This window comes from Struthio camelus, chromosome 9, assembly GCF_040807025.1.
Source record: "Struthio camelus isolate bStrCam1 chromosome 9, bStrCam1.hap1, whole genome shotgun sequence".
Classification (NCBI taxonomy): Eukaryota; Metazoa; Chordata; class Aves; order Struthioniformes; family Struthionidae; genus Struthio; species Struthio camelus.
The window spans coordinates 13517474-13532706 of record NC_090950.1 but is presented as its reverse complement, the minus strand read 5'-3'; the positions used below and the strand labels follow the sequence as shown (position 1 = coordinate 13532706).

Below are 15233 nucleotides of genomic sequence, written 5' to 3'. Positions count from 1 at the left end.
TCTAATTTCACTGGCTAGATGAAAAATACCTGGTTCCAGTGATTTAAAAGCATGAAGCATTACAAGCTACTGCTCAACCGTTGACTTTAGTCACTGGGAAGTATGATTTTTTTTTTTCCAGTATCAATACAATTCATAGATGAATCCCACTTCTTTTAAAACTCAGTACAGAAACATTTATTTCATTTTTCCTTCATTAGGATTAATTAATGCTACCACCTAAGACTTATATCCAACATAACTGAAGTCAGGAGTCAGTTTGTTACCAAATACAATAATTTAACTACCCTTTACTTAAGGGAAGCTAGACAAACTTCAAGTATTTTTAGAATGTCTGATTTTATCTAAACTTCATATCTGGGTTTATCTGCATTTCAAGCTGCATTTCAGTTCCCAGTGCCCTAAAAAATAAATAAATAGAAATAAATAAAATCCTCCTAATAACAAACCTACAATTTTTTGACATTTTTCACCCATACTGTCAAAATCAGTTTTGACAGGAAAAAAGTTGTTTGCTAGTAAGACCTGTATTGTTGGCAAAACAAATAAATATAAATAATTAATTAGTTTTACTTGGTGGTGTTTAGAAATGGCAGACAGTTAAACAAGCTCCTAAACTTTGGAAAATTTGTGTGTGGGAACAAGCACAGCAAACAGCAGCCGTTAACCCATTCCTCAGCTTGAGCCAGGAGCTCTTCTGTTTCTGTGTGAAAATGTCTCCCAGGGAATGCCTTTCCCAAGGAATCACTTTTCCTCTCTGCAAATCTGGGTACCATCCCTTGCTGCTTTTTCTTTTTCCCCAGTTCTGTTGAACAGTTCATCGATTGCTTTTGAACCCACTATAGGCGTATATGCAATATGTATAGTATGAACGTATCCATTCCAGCCAAACTGGCTCTTTTTCCAGAGGACCGAGTACGGCCAAGGGCCTCCCTCTGGCCTGCACAGCGGTTCCCCACGTAGACCAAGTCAATGACGGTACCTGGCTACAGCACGTGGGGTGCACTGGCTGCTCTTGCAGTACCAGCTGCCTTGGGATGGGGCTGCACCACAGGAACATGCGATTCCTTGGTCTCATAAAAGCCAGGGGAAAAATTCAGCCCCGTGATACTTAACACATTCATGCTGTCCGATGAACAACTGCCAGCTTGACCGTGAGCTTTTCTTTACATTCTATAACTTACACTTTGGGATCTGAAGTCACTGTTTTCCATTTAGGACAAAAACATCGCGATAGAACCACTGAGGACAAACCAGAGTTATTCAGCAGAACCGCAAGCTCTCCGAAGTCCTAATACACATTTAAACATGTCATCTTATTGCCTACTTTAAAGCTTTAACATAATCTTACATTCAGGATTTATGGCCACCCAGGTTGGTTACTTCACTTGTCAAGAGGGGGAATACTAGAGAAGGGGGGCTAGGGGGATTTCTATTCCTTTAAGACTGAAACAATACAAGATCAAGATGCACAGCAGTGAAGTTCAAGGCTCTCATTAAAAATCTGAGTGAATTAATTACCAGCATTAACAATCAGAAACTAAGCACACTGCGAAGATGATATGTTTAATGAAATCCATGCCTCAGGCCACAGAGTTGGCCAGGAACTTCTTCCTATGTAATGCAGCGTACAAATGTCTGTGTCATGGAAGAGTTTAGCTTTCTGCTAAAGAGCATCCCTGCATATAGAGGACTGGGAAATATACACGATGAAGGCCTGCTCTAGATCCTGTGGCAGACGCCTCTGCCCCTAAAAAACGTAATTTCAGCAGTGCCATTGAACGCATTAGGTGAACGCGTAAGGGATTAGTACAGAAAAGACTCAGTTCTCCTGCCTTGTTCCAGCCCTCTTTGCTCCAGGTGAAGACACAAGCATAAAGTTACCGTGGAGGCCAGCATAACAATAGGAGCTGTGTTTACCAGCCCATTATTTAGCTGTTGCACATCTCATTGGTATCATCTTCCTGCTATGTTCTTTGCTTCTCTCCTTTGTTGCAATTTTGAGCTTGGCTTCGTATTTATACTTCCTACTCTGTTGTTTACTCATGCACAAAAGAGAAACATGGTCATGTCAAGCCTAACATTTAGCAATCTCCATACATGCTATAAAATAGAAAGGCCAACCACATCTGTAAAAAACCATTCTTGTGTCTGGAAACGGCCTGCACTCATCAGCAAAAGTAAGTTTGTTTTTTGAGTACCTCCTTCCAAAGGACCTGATGTTCAAGTTCTCAGTGCTATTTAAATGCTATTTATTCTAGAAGGAAGACTGACATCCTAACGTTTTATGTGGATAGACCTAACGAGCAACAGAGACATCTTCATACTTTAAATGAACCTGTACTCAATTTCCCCAATCACTCCATTTCTTTCAAGTCAACAATTCCATGCTAATAATGTATTTTTGGTTGACACTTCTGTATTTCCAAGCTTCTTTCTTTTACTATGAGGGTCTCAATGGACTTAAGTCTTTTTCACAACTATTGAGTAGTTTTGTCTTGAAATTGAAGATAATTGAGTCTCCACTGCCTCAGACTTGTGGGGAAGTTTTAGCAGGTGACAGTAAAACATAAGAAGAGCATGGCTCATAAGTTTTCAGGTGCTCATGGTGCTACAGAATTCAAGGATTTGAAATAACAGCAGTTTCTTCTTATGCACTTCAGTATGAAGCATTAAAAAGTGGTTTAGCATGAAGCTTTAGAAACTTTTACAGAAGACTTGCTGGCAGATATCTGATGATGTTTTATAAATCAGGGCAAAGGGTTGTTCTTACTCTTGTCATTATACCTCGGAAACTGAGCATCAGAGGTAGCAGAGGGAGTCACTAGTTGGGCCAGGAGGTGGGTTCATTTTTCCTGCCTATCAGGCAGATAGGCTGCCCAGGAGCGTAAGTGAACAGACCGGACCATGTATTTGTCTATGCTGACAGATCTTCCAACGAAAGCTATGCTGAAACTAACAGCGCGAAGTCTGCAGGGTGCTCTGCTTTTGCAGTGAGGACATCTACTAAGCTTAGTTACTTCAATTCAAAGCTTTTTCTTAAAAAGTTACAGCCAGTGCAGATCTTGAATTAAAATATTTAAGTTTTATACAGATTTAAAGACTGGTAAAGAAATTGCAGCAGTCTATAGAAACTTACAAAGGATGAGATTTCCGTATAAAGTTAGAACCAACCGGAAGGTCATTAGTGGTAGTGGCTATAAAGCTTGAAATGATAGAAGTTTCTTTCAAATTTCTGTAAGATTTCTTTTAAACACCAGAGTTTGCCCGTTATTAATAATGTACGGTTAGAAGGTACACAGAAGCAGCTAGATGTGCCCAGTCATATGCTAAACAGAATAAAACGGTTAAGACATTTTTAGGATTTACTAATGCTGTAAATAACCAAGGTTTTAGTTCATAAAGTAACACTTCCTCCAGATGCGATACAGAAACCACCAAAAGTCTGACTCATTACTATGAGCTATAAATCACAGATTAAGTCTTGATGAAAGGAGCCAGGGAAGAACCCACACTGTTGTGAGGTCACTGATGGTATAAACAACTGTAACATTAGTAATTCTGTTCAACTACATCAAATGAGTAAGAATACCAGTTTTCTGGATTACCATGTTACACTCACATGGTTAGGAAATGAAGATTCAATTACAGACCTTATTAACAAGAACAAGCTTTGAAAAGTAACACATCAGCTTAAGTCTTTAGAGTCACTATTATTTTTGAAGAACTATCAGCACAAACTTGTCTTTCACCACTATTGTCTTTTGCTTTCAAGCACAGGAATTTCCCAAGTTTTCTTTCTGTTGGATTTGTGATAGCTATTTTGAAATGGGCACACCTTAACTAAAAATATACAGTTTCAGAGTCCTTCCCTTTCTGAACTGAGTATGGAAGGGGCTAAACCAAAATAAACCAGAAAAAGGATAACTTATGCCAAAGAGTTACAAGAAAAATAAAAATATACTGGGTCCTTCTGGGAAGCACAGCCAACAGTGATGAAAACTGCTTCCCTAGGAGACTTCATATATCATTGATATTCAGAGAAAAAGACGTCAAGAAGATCATCGCATATAGTCCCCAAAGAACTCTAAATCCAAAATGGTTTTATATTTGATGCTGGCTTTTTAAATAGGAGCCTCAAGTGCCTGAATTGAACCACTTCAAAGCATCTCTGGCTTACCTTCACTCTCAGTTTTGCAAGTACTCTGTGGCAGGTCTGTCTTGCTCTGGAAAAAATGACTCCGTTCTCAGTTCACATCTACTGCCTTTCCTAAAAGGGAAAAGAAAACCATGCATTATCAATGCAGCCAGAGCACCTGAAGTCAGCAAACAGGCAACGCAGCCTGCTTTGTAAATAGCTGTCTCTGCATTAGGTTAACCAGTCTCCCACTGGAGGACCTGATTGCAGTAGAAGGGACCCTGTGCCTTCCCTCCAGGGCCCAGCTCCTTGAGGGCAACTAGTGAGATGACCACACACACCTTTGGACATCTCCTCACTCAAGCCTATTTTGTGCCATAGTTGGCTCATCTGAAAGCTTGGATTTCACCATAATCTTTGGTATTAATGCTGACCTTGAGTAGTTTTTCTAGGTGCTCTCTAGGCTTTCTTCAGGCCAGAAGACGACACCCCAAGACACTGGGAAACACACTAAGCAAGCAGTTAGCTTGGTTCCCAGAAGACTTTTGGCACATCACACAGGAGAGAAGCATCTCCACAGCATCACTTCTTCTAAACTACGCTATATGGCAACCCTCTCCCAGCTCCTTTTGCAGGCCTCCGAGGCACCAGTGGCAGCTGCACCCTTGTACTGGGCAAAGGCCAGTTCACTGCCACAGCTTCTTCCTCACATGTGGCTGCTGGGAGGAAAAGCTTCCAGCTACAGGGCAGCCTAGCCCCCTCTGCCTTTCAGGAAAACTGCAGCATCAGCTTCTTAAAATCCCAGCTACTGCTAGCTCTAGGGTTGCAAGAGAGACCCAGGTGCTGTGACTGACCCTCACTTGTAACACCCCTGGGTGTGGTTTTTAATTTGGTAACAGCCTGTGAGCACACTTAAAAATATGTTGCACATGACACAAAACTTTTCACCCCATTGCAGACAAAGCTACTTTGACATTGATGCATTCAATTATACTTGAGAGAATCTGTTTTATCTGGCAGAACCTTTCTTAGGTGGATATACTATAATTCAGTAGGATTGTGTGACTCATTGTGTGACTCATTTGATAATTAGCAAAAGGCCTTTTAACAGGCACAAATGAGAGCCCAGGAAGCTAATACCTTCCTTCTCACCTCCTCAGGATTATACAGGAGAACGAGGAGCAGCTGACCAGAGCGACCTGGAGCAGAAACACCTGGCAGCTATCACCGCAAGGCTGCTATCACCGCAAGGCTGCTGCAGAGCCAAACTGGAGACATTAGCAGTACAAGTTAAATGTGTTTTATTTAGCTGTTCAAAAACAAACATCATGTGTGATAAAGAAATCAGAGTAAGAACATGCAATAAAATAATGATAACATCTACATTTGCCAAGTATAATTTTGTTTCTGAGACTCATATGTCCATATGCAGAAGTTAAGAAGTCGTAGCAATATGTATATTGTGGTTTCTAATAAATGTTGATTGAACTATAAGGAGCTTTAAGAGAAGGACGCTCAGGATATTACTCCTGTAACATAGGCATCATTGCTCAGCAATGTTATGATTGAGCAAGGAGTTGACTACAGGGCCTGCTGTAAAACATTGTCCACTGTTCAGAGAAGAAAAGAATATTTATATGTAAAGTGTATGCAGGAAACCAGGGAAAACACTGTGTTAACAAGCCTCTTTAGGCTCACATTGCCTAATGATCTAGTTCTTTGAACTTCAATTTCTATTCCCTTTTAGGGACATTGTAAAAGGCAAAGCATAAGGAGATAAATAGCTCCTGGACATACTGAGGTAGAGAGACACACACACGTTTCAGTATGGCAAAGAAGTCCCCTCCTACTAGTTCCACCTCAGGCTTGTGACAAAATAATCCAGACTTGTTAGTTTCTGCCACCTGCTGACGTCTCAAAATTTATTTTACAGTCAAGTCAGCATTTGCAGGGAGAGGTAATAGCTTTTTTTAGAAGAAATGACATAGCTGAAAAAAGTGGACTAGCTTTCCGACTCTCTGCTCCCTCAGCCCACAGCAGGCTGTGCAGAAGAGAAGCCAATGTCAGACCTGGAGAAGGGCTGAGTGCCTGAAAGCCTGACTTTTTCCAAGAATATCAATCCAATAAAAACTATTACTTCTCCCCACAAATCTTGCCTCCCTTGTACTCTTAGATTATCATGGCCTCAGAAATCATCTCACAAACATCTGGAGAGCCGCCGCTGGCAGGGACAGCTGGGTTCCAGCAATGCCGCTCCCTGCCAGGCCGTCCCTCTCATTTGCCAGCCAGAAATAAAAAGATGTGTTCCCTGTAACAGTACTTTGAAGGGAGGGTGGCCATCATGTTCACCACAATTAGAGAGAGCACTTGTAAAAGTACGTTATGCGATTATAAGAGAACAACCTTGCTACTTTTTATGTCTCCAGTTCAAAAATGCCAACTCTGCCTCTCTATTGGAATAAAGCTAATTTAGACCGCAAGACACAGATTGTTACAGAAAAATTGCCAACTTCAGGCCAAAGTAGCAACAAAATATAGCTTTTAAAGAGGCAGGTAGAGCTCAGAGCGAAATGAATCAACCTTTCCCATTCATCCTTGACCTTTTACAGTATATGAAAACTCAGCCAATTAAAGAAAACAAAAACTAAAAAAGCCAAACCAAAAACCCCAAACCAACCCCAAACCTCCTTTTTTACTGAACACTACAGCTGGATTTACTAAAATTACAGTCAGGACCACTGGAAAATTGCTAGAGCGATAAAACTGCTTGTATCATAACCACCACTTTCATTCTGCTGTGTGGTTTAAAAGCTCATCTGATTTACTCTCTAGCATTTTTCTTGTCTGAAAAAATGTTGCTACACGATCCTTAGCGGTTGAAACTATGGCTGAGTCATTCTACTCAGCCACAGTCGACTATCCAGCAGAAAGCCTACTCCCACCACATCATTTGGAGAGTGATTGGACATGCTTTGATTTCTGTAGATCCATCCCATGGAAGGAGAGTGTATATCCGCAGCTTGAAACCATGCAGGAAGTTCTCTGGAACTTAGGAATTAGCCAAGAAAATGTATGTGGGAGGAAGAAGTGTCTAAACACTATCCCAGCAAATGCAGAAAAATATATTTCAGCAGTTTTTAGCCTCGCTCACTTTTTGACCAACGGTATTCTCGACAAAAGTTCTCATCCTAAGCATCTCAGCTTCCCACTTCCAGGCCCTCATTGAGATCTTATAATCTCTCTCTAGCGGATTATCCGTTTGACAGATTGATTAGTCAGAAGGGAAGAAAAAAGGGATGAAAAGATAAAAAAATGAAAACCCAAAATTGGGAGAAATGAAAGATAAGGTAAAATAAATAAAAAATAAAAGAAATAATAGATAAGGTTGTGAGAGAGCATGAAAAGGAATGGAGAAAAGGGAGTCTCCAGATAAGCTCATAATAATCAAGATGATTTTCCTTTGTCTTCCACTCCTGCTCTAACAGTGTTTGGGCATCCCAAGCTGGTTTGCAGACCCAGTAGTCCCTGTATTCTCCCCGCTTCTATCACATGTTATAAATAAGCCAATTTTGAACATCAAGGATATGGCAGGTATACCCCTGTGGACTTGCCAGGCTTCTACTGCATAGGCCAGTCATGAATTAAGAGCATCATCTTCTCTCATGAATAGTAATTCCCCCACCTCCCCAGCAATAAAAAAAATTGTCACTAAATGCATTTAACTTTCCTGTCCTGTCCCCAGACTCAGCATCCATGTCATTTACTGTTTGGCATCAATTGGTTTATCATGGGAGAAGATGCTAAATATTCGGTAACAGTCAGGTAAAAGAAATAGCCACATGAAAAACAAATATTTATTAAAAATAATCGTATGATAAAATTTGCTCTTTGGCTCTCACATCCCGAGAGTAGTAATAGCAGACCCCTACTGAAAGTGGAAGTTCACAGATGGTACAAAATTTTAAATGATCAGAAGCAAAAAATCCTGCAGACTGTGCTCTCAGACAATTCACAAAGACACCATATCAAATTTAACATATTTACTACAGCCCCGAAGGGTGCATATTAAAAAGGTGTACTCTGTACTATGCAAGACCGATCCTAGGCCTGTTTCACGTCTCCTGGGAGTCCTGTTTCCACTGGCTGTAAGTGATCTCTGTTCAGTAAAAGAAGGTGTTAGACACAGCCTGCGTGACGAAACAAGCCAACTTTCATTAATTAGTAGCTTGTTCTCAGTGCCTAGCCAAATTTTACATTACATACAGGGAGAATTTTTTGTGGTTAAGTAAAGTTGTTTTAAGCAGGTGGATGTAGCTGCTTTCCAAAGGACTGCTGGCAGCTCTCGTGCACGTAGCCCCAGGGGAGGGAAGAGCCCCAGGACCCCTCGCTGGAACAGCAGTGGAGCGGCAGTGAAGGCCAGGGTTTAAGTGCAATTTAAACATAGCATCTTGCCCAGCACTGAAGTGGTGCAGAAGTGATGTAAAGCAATTTTTTACTCCATGGCTGTCCTTTGAGATATTCAAGAGACACAAAATAAAAGCATGAAGGTCTGGCCCCAAGTACTGACAACGCCAAAAACATCCGTCACCTCTGAACACGCAAAGCCCAAGCTGTATCACAAGGTAACTCTACAGATCATTTGACAGCACAAGAAATAGAAGAAAAAGTACAAGCTATCATATGTAAACTCTTACCAATCATTTATCACAGGTATCTTCCTTTCCAAGTGCCGGCGGAAACCGTGGTTATGTTACACAATGCTTTGTGGCTAATCTCGGCAAAAGCTGCAGTTAAAGTGGCAGGCGTTGCATACAACAACAAGTCTGAAAGACCTTTCCCAAATATTTTTCTAACGCCAATTTTTATCTTGAAATGACAACATCTGTCCCAGAGATGTCTTAGGTCCATGAAGTAAGTATTGGTCAACAACTGAGAGCTGGAGAGAGTGCAGAGGGCCAGAGGATGCCGTCACCACCTTGCCGGGAAGGGGCTCCTCTGGCACCCTCAGGTTTTTCAGAAAAACTTTGAGAAGTCTCAGGTTATTTCAGATAAGAGATGCAAACACCAGAATCGCCTTTTCTTAAAGAAACAAAAACAAACAAAAAAGTGAAATGGAAGTGTTGTTTTCTAGTTTAGATGCATGTTTTATGCTGTCGGAGATGAGCCCATAAAACATAATAACAGTACTAAACGTAGCATCTGTTATTACAATCTAAAGATTATATTATCATGACAATACAAAGGCAGCACATTTGAAGTTAGACACAAAACCTTAGTGCTATCGTTTCCTGATTTTTGAGTGCATAAGGATGCAGCTGTGAAATTCTCTTGATGCAGCATTTTTAGTTAGCACCTTTTTAATCCTCAGAAGTATTCTGTGAATATAAAATCATTCAAAACCTAAAATTGCCATTATTTCAGACACTATAAAGTTTAAAATATTTAGGTTTACTTAGGGAAATATATTTACTATTAGATCCCCACCTTTTTCTTTTCCCTCCAGCACCCCTTAGAACAATTTATTATTATTAGCAACACGTATCAGAATAGCAGATTATAACAGAAAAAAGAAAAGCTTTATAGAAGATAAGTATACCACAAGAAGAAACATTCACTTAGTCCCTAAGGAACCAAATAGTTTTATCTCTAATAAAGATTGTCATAGAAAAGCCTGACTATATTTTCTTTGTTGTGCTTCACATCCAATTTCATTCACATGAGCCAGGTGGTACATAAACATGCAAAAATCAGATTTTCAGATAAACCACAAAGGAAAAGAAACTAAGTGTATGGCAGATGGATTGTCTCAAACCCAGGAAAAGAAGACTACCAACAAGCAAACAAAAGAACTAAAGCGTTGATTATTTTCCTGATATGATGCCAGGATAATATAGGTAGGTAACTAACCTCTAGGGCTCGGGAATTCAGCTGTATTTTGAAATCAATCAGTTCTAATACAATGAATAATCATTTGTGGAAGGCACCCCAGGCAGACCTCAGTTGCTATAGTACTGTCCTTCAGTAGTATATTCATTATCTTTTCAAGGCTTTTGTTAAAATTTGACTGCCAGACCAAATCTATCCTGATCTTTAATCTATGTATAAATGAGTTCATCCAAAATCTGAAGTAAACAGGCATGATGCCACTGTTTTTTGGAAACGGAGACACTGGCTTTGTAGCTCTACTTTTGTAGAGCATATTTAAGAAAATTACCAAGAGGAGGGGTAAATGAAGGCAGTTTTTTGCCAGCTTTACACAAACACATAAATATGTACGATCATATATATACAGATTTACCTATGAATCTGGGATCAGTCAAGACCTCGCCAGTCTCTGAAGAAAGTTACAATCAGCCTTAGGGCTGCTGCAACCTGCACTGGCTCATAAAAGTAGGTTAATTTGCTGGTTATGGATAAGTTGCGCTCTAGCCATCCAGAAGGAAATGTTGCACAGAAGGAAATACATCGGTTTTAGTCTGCCTAGAAAAGCTTCCAGATCAGGAAACCCTTCCCTGCCCTACTAAGGCAGATTTTTGGCCATTTTTGCACTGTTGGGACCAAGGAATTGGTTCTGCTTAAAAAAATAGGTCAACTTCTGTGTGTCAGGTTAGACATTGCTGAACACGGTCAAATTAAAGTATGAAAATTTCCCCTAGTTTTTGTTAACCACTGCAAAACTTTTTTTTAATATCACTTTAAAAACTATATATTTAACTTGCTATCTATCTCACTTTCATCACTTCCATTCATTTCCACTACTTTGGTATTTTTGGTATTCCTGGTTATATCCCATTCTACTGCACTGATTTACAGCTGTCTGAAAGAAAGGCACTTTGAGGGAGCAAACTTTCTTCATTACGACCAAAGCACCCTGTATGATCTGGCCTGAGCAAAACCAAAACAGCACTTAAATATTAATTTTACAGTCTATGAACGTGTAAGCACAGTCCCAATGGCAGCATGATTTGCATTGCCCTTTATCAGTTACTTCAGGAAAAACATTTCTGAAGATTTTTCTACTTGTTTGTTTTTTATGTCAAAAACCCACAGCTGTAAGTGAGAAGAGGTTACTTCTGTACTAAATAACAGCATGGCATCAAGTGTCCACATATGGATCCTAAAGATGTAATCTTGTTACACATATGGGACAGAAAAAGGCAAAGCTCTGAGGCAAATTAGGCTGAGCCTTGTTCACTTAGGCCCAGATCCAGAACTTCTCAACAGGCATTTAACTCCCATTTGTTTCAATTTCCCTCAGAGAATTAGGCAAGTAAGTATGAGTTCTGTATTTAAATACCCTTGTGAATCTGGGCCTTAATTTATAAAGTGCTTAATGGAGGTTCAGGGTGATTTATTTATGAATGTTCTCCTGCGTTTCCTTTCCAGAAACTGGGGCTGGCATTAACTACTCGAAATTGCTTTGATAAATGTGGTCTTGTGAGCTAGGGTTGAACTAGGAAGAGACAGATGCTTGCAAAAAAGTTTTTGAGCACATGTGAACAAGTAAGAGCTTTTATGAATAGCTGAAGTCTATTATTGAGGTCACTGGAAATGATTTAGAAAAACATTTTTCTCAGAGCAATTATTTATTCTCAAAGTTTTTTCTAAATCAAATATATTTATATTTTTCATTGAATGATTATAAGCTCAGTAATGTTACAGAAGACTGGAATAAATAAAAATTGGACAGAAAACAACAAATTGACTCAGTTGTTGATAATGGCTCCTTTGCTCTAAGTTACCAAATTCCCAAACAAGCAAGTTGGAAGAGAGGTCTTCTGAAGTGTGAGTGATTAAACCTTTGGACTCAGGCTTATATCCTCACGTTATTCCCTTATTTGAGCTTCTCCTCCCTGAGACAAGAGTCTCCTTAGTCAGATCTAACCCAAGGCTTTCAATATTCAACCTAAGATTGGAAAATCCTTTTTGTTCTTCCCAAAGACAGGAAGGCATTGCCATACCCGCCTACTTTCCAGCAGGAAGCAGGGCATCCTGGCAACAAGACCACCAACAACATACTGGGCTGTATTGGCAGGAGCATAGCCCATGGTTGGAGAAGATTAACTGTTTCCCTTTATTTAGCACTTGTTGGACCACATCCACAATACTGTGTCCCTTGTCTGGTCTCCCAGCTCCAGGACAAGCACTGATAAACTGGAGTGAGTTCAGCAGAGGACCACCAAGATGGTCAGGGCTGTAGCGCTTGCCCTGTGAAGAGGGTCTAAGGGAACAGGGCTTGCTCAGCCTGCAGAAGAGACAGCTTTGGGGAGACCTAACAGGTACCTATGGGCAGGTTATTGAGAAGATGGAGTAAGGCTCTTCACTGTGGTCCATGGCAGGAGGACAACAGACAGTCGACATAGAACAGGTCAGGTTGTGACTGGATATTAGGAGAAAAAAGTTCACTCTGAAGATAATTAAGCAGTGAAAGAGGTTGCCCAAGGATAACATGTATTCTCCATCCTTGGAGATTTCAAGACCTGACTGGATAAAGCCCTGAGCAACCCCGTCTGATCTCATAGCTGACCCTGCTTTGAGCGGGAGATTGGACTAGAGACTTGCTGAGGTCCCTTCCTGCCTGAATGACCTGTGATTGCAAGACCTGTAATTCTTACGATCCCTCCTAATATCATAATTGGTTCAGGTGTGTAAGATTAGCTATATATCAGAACATCAGTTAACCAATTTTGGTGTACTGGGGTGGTCAATGTTAAGGCCATGAAATTTTCCTAGATGGCAGCCTGCTTTTTGAAACATCCAAAATGCACCACGGGAGAGATAACCTGATAATGACACAGACACCTTATCGGCCTGCTCCTAATCATGGCCTGTGAATGCTTACTTCTACACAGTTCATCTGTGATCCTTGTCTCTACATCACTTGCTTGGTAATCTGCATCCACCATAGACACACAGCACGTTTGAGGTGCAGTAATTCCCTGTCACTTGTTCTTTCACTCGCTCCTTGTTGTCACAAGGTTAGTACATAAATCAGAGCTTTATCGTCCTCGTTGCGCTTAGACCCGATAGGTGCCATTCTGTTTTTATGCCACTTCTTCTCTGCATCAGGGATAATTCAGCTGTAGCTGTCTTGTTGCCTAGCTCTCAGTGGTCAAGCTCCTCATGTAACGTGAGTCATCTGCCTACAAACCCATCTTGGATATTGTCTTTCCACAGACCCAGAAAAGTGCATAGCTTACATTTCAATAGTCTCAAAGACAATTTTCTCACACGTCTATGTGGTATTTCTGTAACCAAAGAAAGCATGTAGCTCACTTCTGTAAGGCTCTCTGGTTCACTCTTTGGGACTTTCCTTTGTTTTTGCATTTATTAAGCCACCTTTAGCCTGGATAGGAGCAGTATCAGCAGGCGACATGGGTAGCCCCCCTGAGAGGCAAATCAGGGCTGGCCCTGTCAGAGCAGGATCTGATGAAGGAAACAGCACCTCCCAGGCAGACAGTAACATCTCTGCTGCACAGCCGTGGGGGGAGGACTATAAGCAGTGGGGTGTTCATCTGCCGTCACGAGGAGAAGGAACAGCAAGCTCATCAGCAGCAAGTACTGGCTGTTCTCATGCATGCCTTTGTGCACACAGCCAACAGGCTTCCTACCTGCTCATTGCTACTGTGAGAGAGAGAGAGAGACAGACAGACAGACAGACAGACATCATGCTCTATTGAGCTGAAAGGTGCAATCACACCTTTTCAGACATAGAGGGACTGTTTGCATGAGCAAGAATTGCTTTCTGGGACAAAGACGATGAAAGCTATTCTCTGATGAAGCCTGGGCCAGTGCAGGAGACTGGTTCTTGAGAGCTGTCAGGGGACCCTGCTCCCCTCCTTGGGGTCTGGCTGTCTGTGCTCGAGGCCAGCTCTGATGCTGGGAGAAGAGCTATGTGGGGCAGAGCTGGGAGAAGCTGCATAGAGAGGGCCTCTCTCCCTTTGCTCAGGGACTGCTATGAAGCTCAAGCCTTCAGCCTTAAGGCCTGCCTGAGCTACACCGCTGCCATGCCTGTGCTTGGCCATGTGCCTCGCTGAGCCAGCCCCAGCTCGCTGACTTGACTTGCTGGCCCTGGTAGCAGTGAAAGGTGCTAAAATACTCTCAGTCTAACACTGTTCAACCAGTATTAGTAAATGCAATTGCAGTTCACGCTGCAGTGCACTGGAGCAGGCTAGATTTTTGCTTGTTTTACTTTTCTCTGAAAGGAGTTTTACCTCATCCACACTCACAGTAAATTTCATTTTATTTGATTTTTCTCTTTTTAAGCACTATGTTCCTCTCTAAGAAACAAAGAATAAAGTTCAAAGAAGACAGATCCACTCTGAAAAGGCATGCAATACTGTATACTAGTTTTAAAATCGTTATGTGGCTATGCAATTTTCTTAAAGTGCTTCTTCATTGAATAATATTTATTTTGTAACTTTAAATTTTTTTTGTGCTGATGTAAAACATTTGGTATAAAAACATTGTTCCAACTACAGCCTGATGTGGTTTCTGTAAAACTCAATAACTTTAACGAATAGTATTAATAGATAAATTTTTGCATTGACAACTTTCCTTAAAGTAAATTGTTAAACTCCTGTCTTTTTTTCCCCGAGTATACCCATAGTTCAGTCCATCAGGCTTGCCTATGTCCATACCAGTCCTGGCAATTGCTCCACTGCATAACAGGAAATATATTTGTATTGATTAAAGTCTGCAAATAAATATTTGTTTTGACTGATTCTTGAATGGTCAGAATACTGTAATACAGTATTGCTTGTTCATATATTAGGTGCTAAAAATCCATTAGAAGATTTTAAAAATTCATTAGAGGACACTGAAAGAGTTATTATGCGCTAGTGAATGACGTTTCCTCACCTTTCTCCTAAATAACAAGCAGCTTTAAAAAAGAACCAGAAAATCTTACATAAGCCTTAGTTTGAAATACTTTTTTTTTTTTTTTAAATGAACACTGGCACCTCAAAAACCACTTTCTGGTCATTAAGGAGAGAATTTCCATTAGATCAAGTGCTCTATGAAAATTTTAAGCTACTGTACTATAGCTAAAATTAGATTGTTTGAGGAGTGAACTTTGGCGTTTAAAAGACATTCA

The 15233-nt window shown here is 40.6% G+C and overlaps 1 long non-coding RNA gene across 1 annotated transcript in view; it reads right to left on the bottom strand.

Moving 5' to 3' along the window:
* The window catches only part of LOC138068171 (uncharacterized), a 126377-nt gene that overhangs the window by 96237 nt on the left and 14907 nt on the right, over positions 1-15233 (bottom strand). Inside the window, exon 2 of the long non-coding RNA XR_011142837.1 lies at positions 4181-4270. This is a non-coding gene — a long non-coding RNA (uncharacterized lncRNA). The remainder of the gene's footprint in view (positions 1-4180; positions 4271-15233) is intronic.